Genomic DNA, 7,287 nt, shown 5'->3' with positions numbered 1-7,287 from the left:
TCTTCCCATACTCCAAAGACGTACAAGCTTGTGGGTTAATTGGCTTCAGTAAAATTGTTCATTGTCCCTAGCGTGTAGTGTTAGTGTACGGGGATCACTGGTCGGCGCAGACTCAGCGGGTCGAAGGGCCTGTTTACGCGTTGTATCTCTAAACTAGACTAAACTAATATTTAGTGATGCAGTGAGTTTAGTTTAGTTTAGAGACACAATGCGGAAACAGGCCCTTTGACCCTCCGAGTCCGCGCCGACAAGCGGTGCACTAGCACTATCTTTGATACCAGGGACAATTTACCATCTTTACCAAAGCCAATTAACCTACAAACCTCAACGTCCTTGGAGTGTGTGAGGAAACCAGAGTACCCAGGGAAAACCCATGCAGTCACGGGGAGAACGTACAAACTCAGTATATAGACAGAACCCGTAGTTAGAATTGAACCTGGGTCTCTGGCACTGTAAGGCAGCAACTCTACCACTGCACCACCGTGCCACCCAGGATGAAAGATTATATAGATACCGTGAGGATGCAAGATTATATAAATATCTAAAACAAGGGGGCATAGGCTTAAGGTGAGAGAGTAGAGATTTAAGTAGGACCTCAGGCGTAGCCTTTTCCACTCAGTCCATATTTTGGATCAAGATCCTATAGAAGTGGGTACAATTACACTTGCAAAAGGCATTTGGACAGATACATGAACATAAGGGGTTTAGAGGAATATGGGCCAAATAGGACTAGCCCAGAATGTCAACTTGATTGGGACATGGACAGGTTTGGCCAGTGGGTCAGTCTCCTTCCAATCCCCTCTCTCTACCCCTCCTCACCTACCCTCCAGCTACTCCCATCACCCCCCCCCCCCCCCCCACAACTACCTCCTCCCCACATCCATCCCTCCCCCTCCCCAGATCCCACTCTCTATCCCCTCCTCCCCAAACCCACCCTGCAGGCCCTGACACCACCCAGTTCAGTTCAGTTTAGTTTATTGTCACGTGCAACGAGGTAGAGTGAAAAGCTTTTTATTGCGTGCTAACCAGTCAGCAGAAAGACAATACATGATGACAATCATTCCATTTGATGGGCGGGCACGGTGGCGCAGTGGTAGAGTTGCTACCTTACAGCGAATGCAGCGCCGGAGACTCAGGTTCGATCATGACTACGGGCGCCGTCTCTACAGAGTTTGTACGTTCTCCCCGTGACCTGCGTGGGTTTTCTCCGAGATCTTCGGTTTCCTCACACACTCCAAAGACGTGCAGGTATGTAGGTTAATTGACTGGGTAAATGTAAAAATTGTCCCTAGTGTGTGTAGGATAGTGTTAGTGTGCGGGGATCGCTGGGTGGCGCGGACTCGGTGGGCCGAAGGGCCTGTTTCCACGCTGAATCTCTAAATCTAAAAAAATCTAAAAATCTAAATCATTTACAGTGTACAGACACATGACAAGGGAATAACGTTCAGTGCAAGGTAAAGCCAGCAAAGTCCGATCAAGGATAGTCCAAGGGTCATCAAAGAGGTAGATAGTAGTACAGCAATACTCTCTGGTTGTGGTAGGATGGTTCAGTTGCCTGATAACAGCTGGGAAGAAACTGTCCCTGAATCTGGAGGTGTGCGTTTTCACACTTCTGTACCTTTTGCCTGATGGGAGAGGGGAGAAGAGGGAATGGCCAGGGTGCGACTGGTCCTTGATTATGCTGCTGGCCTTGCCGGGGCAGCGTGAGGTGTAGATGAGGTCAAGGAAAGGGAGGTTAGTTTGTGTGATGGCCCGGGCCGTGTTCACAATTCGCTGCAATTTCTTACGGCCCTGGATGGAGCTGTTCCCAAACCAGGCTGTGGTGCATCCCGATAAAATGCTTTCTCCGGTGCTACTGCCCAACACCAGCGATACCTCTTCTTCCCTCTTCAAATCCTTCCCCACCGCCCCACTCCCATATACCCCAACATGCCTGGCCAATCCCATTGGCTCCCACTGCCTTCCCCACATCTCCCCACCCTCCCGCACCCCATCCCTGGCCAATCCGGGTTCCCCCCACCACCTCCACTGTCCCACTTCCCCTCGGCTGTTCTTTACCTATTTACCTCCACCTTCACTGTTCTCTCACACCTCCAGATTCTTCACCTGCACCTCACCTTCCATCCCATCCCCAACCACTCCCGCCCACTCCCACTCCTCCCTCCCCTCCCACCCATTCCCACCCACCCCTCCCTCCCCTCCCATCCATTCGCACCCACCCCTCCCTCCCACCCTCTCCTCCCTCCCCTCCTGCCCACTCCCCTCCCACCCATTCCCACCCTCTCTCCCATTCACAGCCTACCCTCCCATTCCTCTCTCCCTACCCCTCCCTCCCATTCCTCTGTCCCTCCTCTCCCTACCCCCTCCCACCCATTCCCACCTACACCTCCCTCCCATTCCCACCACTCTCATCCATTCCCACCCACCCTCCCTCCCTCCCATTCCCACCCATTCTCCCTCCCTCCCATTCCCCTCCCTTCTCCCATTTCCCCTATTCCCACCCCTCTCCCCTGCACGCTCCCTTCTCCCTCCCATTCCTCCACTCTCTCTCATTCCTCCTCTCCCTCCCATCCAGACCCCTCTCCTTCCCATTCCCACCCCTACCCACCTTTCTCACTCCACCCCTCCTCTCCTCGGGCCAGCCGCTGCCTTGAGGCAGTCCGACCAGCCCCAGCCCCAGCCCCTCCACACAGCCCCAGCCCCTCCACAGTCCCAGCCCCTCCACAGCCCCAGCCCCTCCACAGCCCCAGCCCCTCCACAGCCCCAGCCCCTCCACACAGCCCCAGCCCCTCCACACAGCCCCAGCCCCTCCACACAGCCCCAGCCCCTCCACACAGCCCCAGCCCCTCCACACAGCCCCAGCCCCTCCACACAGCCCCAGCCCCTCCACAGCCCCAGCCCCTCCACAGCCCCAGCCCCTCCACAGCCCCAGCCCCTCCTCAGCCCCAGCCCCTCCACAGCCCCAGCCCCTCCACAGCCCCAGCCCCTCCCCACAGCCCCAGCCCCGCCCGGAAACCAGCTCCACCCCGGGGCCGCACAGATACCCGCCCCGTGTCGCGGGCTCCCCATCAGCCGCCGGTGGCGCCAGGCAACAGGTAACAAGCGGCCGCTGGCAAACACCTGTACCCCAGGACGCGGCTCCCAACCCGCCGGGCAAGGGCAGAGCAGAGCAGAAGCACGGGGAGAGGGAGGGAGCAGGGGGAGAGAGGGGGTGCAGGGGGAGAGAGAGAGGGAGGGAGGGTGCAGAGGGAGAGAGGGAGGGTGCAGGGGGAGAGAGGGTGCAGGGAGAGAGAGGGGGTGCAGAGGAGAGAGAGTGGTGGGGAGATGGAGGGAGGGTGTAGAGGAGAGAGGGAGGGAGGGTGCAGGTTGCAGTTAGGTATGTGGAATTCAGGTGCAGGTGAAGGTTGGAGGAGATGAAGGAGGAGGGGGTGGGAGAAAGGTGAAAGGAAGAGGAATGGGAGGCGTGGTGGAACGGGTGAGGTGGAGGGGGAGGGGGCGAGGTGGAGAGTTGGAGGGGGTGAGGGGTGTCTCTCCCTCTCTGTCTCTCTCTATCCCTCCCCCACCCAAGTCGTACCAGCTTCTCATTTTCACCCAACAAACAGCCAACATTGGCCTGTTTCCTCTTTATCATCCTTACTTTTTTGCATATAGTTTATTCATTGTTCTTTATCTCTCCACATCATCGTATATATCTCTCATTTCCCTTATCTCTAACTGGTTTGAAGAAGGGTCTCGACATGAAACATCACCCATTCCTTCTCTCCAGAGATGCTGCCTGTCCCGCTGAGTTATTCCAGCTTTTTGTGTCTATCTTCCATTTCCATTTTCAGAGGCGATGACTTTGGGTCAAGGACACAGACAATGGAGGGGGTTAATAGTTGAGTTGAGTTTATTGTCATGTGTTCCAAGGTACAGTGAAAAGCTTTCGTTCCCTGCTAACCAGTCAGCAGAAAGACAAAACATGATTACAATCGAGCCATTTACAGAGTATAGATACATAATAAGGCAATAACCTTTAGTACAAGGTGAAGCCACTATAGTCCGAATAAGCTCCCAGAGGGAGCTGCAGAGGAGAGCACAGCAATGGTGTTTAAAACACATTTAGGCAGGGCGGCAAGGTCGCGCAGTGGTAGAGTTGTTTGCTTACAGCGCCAGAAACCCGGGTTAGATCCTGACTACGGTGCTTGTCTGTACGGAGTTTGTACGTTCTCCCTGTAAACTGTGTGGGTGTTCCCTGGGAGGTCCGGTTTCCTCCTACCCTCCAAATACGTCCATGTTTGTAGGTTAATTGGTTTGGTAAAGTTGTAAAGTGTCCCTAGTGTGTGTAGGATCGTGTGAATGCGTGGGGATGACTGGTGGGCATCAGAGGGCAGAAGAGCCTGTTTCCGCGCTGGACTGTATCTCAAAACTAAACTAAACTGAAAGGCAGGTATGTGGAAGGGAAATGTTTACAGGGATATTGGCCAAACGCAGGCAAATGGAACTAACTCAGTTATAAAAGCTGGTGGGCTGAAGTGTAAGCTGGGGATGGCGTCCATTAAACATAAGGTTTGCTGTATTGAACCTGTATTATTACCAGGATTATGGACCAAGTGCAGGCAAGTGCGACAAGGGTAGCTGGGACGTTGTAGACCAGTGTGGGCGGGTTGGGCTGAAGGGCCTATTTCCACACTGTATCACTCGATGACTCAATGACTTTATTTAGGCACCTGTTGTTATCTTTATGCTTAATTAATATAAAACCTCCCTGTACTTTGAGTTCAGGGAGATTCTTTGAGAGATTCTACGATAACAATAGCAGCTTGTTGAGTTGTACAAAGATCTTCATATTTATAGGCCCAATCTACGCCTGGCACATTCATAGTCATAAAAAAGGTTACCAACAGTTCAGCCAAGATCTTAGCAAATGATGCATTGGGATTAAATAGTCATTGAGTCATACAGCACGGAAACAGGTCCTACGACCCAACGTGTCCTTACTGTTGAAGATGTGTCATCTAAACTAGTCCCATTTGCCCACATTTGGCCCATATCACTCTAAACCTTTCCTATCCATGTATCTGTCCAAGTGTCTGTTAAATGCTGTTATAGTCCCTGCCTCAACTACCTCCTGCAGCAGCTCGTTCCATTCACCCACCACCCTCTGAGTGAAAAACGTGCCCCTCAGGTTCTTATTAAAAGTTACCCATCTCACCTTAAACCTGTGCCCTCTGGTTCGTGATTTTCCTGCCCTATAGATCATCTTCATGATTTTATACACCTCTATAAGATCACCCCTCATCCCTCTGCGCTCCAAGGAATAAAGTCCTAGCCTGCCCAGCCTTTCGCCATACCTCAGGTGCTCAAGTCCTGGCAACATGCTTGTAAGTCTTCCCTGCGCTCTTCACCAGCTTAAATAATGAAGTGTTCCTGCTCCGATTCATACGTTTATCCCTGACCTAACCCCACCCTGCCACCAGCTGCATATTCTCTTAGCTCTAGGGCAGTCCTTTTCTATTTGTGGTGTGTGCATGCCCAGATTTAATGTCCTTTCCAGTAATCAGCTTGGCAATGATGAAGCAGTTTTGAACTCTGCATCCCACTGCCATTTGGAGCCCAGGAGATAATGCCCTTTTAACAATAATCTGTTAGGGTGGCACATAGGCTCAGATGGAGAGTTGCTGCCGTACAGCACCAGAAACCCAGGGTCGATCCTGACTACAGGTGCTGTCTGTATGGAGTTTGTACATTCTCCCTGTGACCATGTGGGTTTTCTCCGGGTTCTCTGGTTTCCTTTCACACTCCAACGACGTACAGGTTTCCAGGTAAATTGTCTTTGGTATCATTGTAAAATTATCCCTAGTGTGTAGGATAGTGTAAGTGTACAGGGATCGCTGGTCAGCATGGACTTAGTGGGCTGAAGGGCCCGTTCCCACACTGTATCTCGAAAGTCTGTGTGAAAAACATACTAACGGGAAATATTTTACCGCATTTGTGCCCAATCTGTGATTCCATTTGTTGGCCACCCGAATAGCTATCAGTTCTCACACACACACACACCCTATTTTCTACACTAATAAGTTCATAAGTGATAGGATCAGAATAAGGCCATTCGACCCATCAAGTCTACTCCGCCATTCGATCATGGCTGATCTATCTTTCCCTCCTAACCCCATTCTCCTGCCTTATCCCCATAACGCCTGACACCCGTACTAATCAAAGATTAATAAGGACAATATCCAATTATCAGGCTTCATTGTCAAATGTAAAATGTTGGACAAAGATTACAACAGTGAAGTTGACAGAGGGGAAGTGGGGAAATTTTGACTTGGAATGCTTTGTTACAGGAGATTGTTCAAGGAAATAATATGCAGTGCCAGATTCTGCGTGAAAGATTTGGAAAAAAGTGGAGGCTTGTTCTGGCAAAGAGCCTGTCGTACGTGACAGGCAGACAGTCCACCTTTCCTGTTAGAAACTGGTCCCGCCCCCCTGACATCAGTCTGAAGAAGGGTCTCGACCCGAAACGTCACCCATTCCTTCTCTCCCGAGATGCTGCCTGACCTGCTGAGTTACTCCAGCATTTTGTGAATAAATACCTTCGATTTGTATCAGCATCTGCAGTTATTTTCTTATACTGTTAGAAACTTCATTGGGAACAGGAATGAGACGTGTAGTTGGAGACAAACCAATTCTTAGTGTATCTTGCAAATGAGGCACAATTAGATGTGAATGAGTGGAGAGCATTTGTTTCTTTAAAAACCATAGAATAGTGATTACACAGTCATGTTCAGGTTTTGCAAATAAAAAGAGTGTAGCTGCTTCCCAAAGATAAAGCCCCATCATAGTAAAAAACGCTAGTTTAGTTTAAGAAGTCTGAGGAAGGGTCTCGACCCGAACATCATCTATCCATGTTCTCCTTAGATACTGCCTGACCCACTGAGTTACTCCAGCGCTTTGTGTCCTTTTATGATCATTTCATGCACTGTGTACCACGTAGCATTAGTATACTGATAGCAGGACTAGATCAATACAGACATTCTGATGATGTGCATCTATTATCAATTGGCAATTTTGCAAATAACTGAAAATTCGGTCCACAGAGCGCCGAATACAGTTCTCAAATCAGGGCACCAAAAATGCAGGTAATGGCTTCAACCTAAACCTGGTGTTTCAAGCAAAATTCTCGGACACATAGTTTGTACCCAATTCAAGGAAAGTGTAGTGGTAAAATGTCTTTGCCCAAAGCACGAAAGAAAATTGGAGTCACATAGAATAACTCAAGGAGATTGTAACAAACCTTCAAAATAG

The sequence above is a fragment of the Rhinoraja longicauda genome, chromosome 11 (assembly GCF_053455715.1).
Source record: "Rhinoraja longicauda isolate Sanriku21f chromosome 11, sRhiLon1.1, whole genome shotgun sequence".
Classification (NCBI taxonomy): domain Eukaryota; kingdom Metazoa; phylum Chordata; class Chondrichthyes; order Rajiformes; family Arhynchobatidae; genus Rhinoraja; species Rhinoraja longicauda.
The sequence above is the reverse complement of the archived record's forward strand: the minus strand, read 5'-3'. Positions refer to the sequence as shown.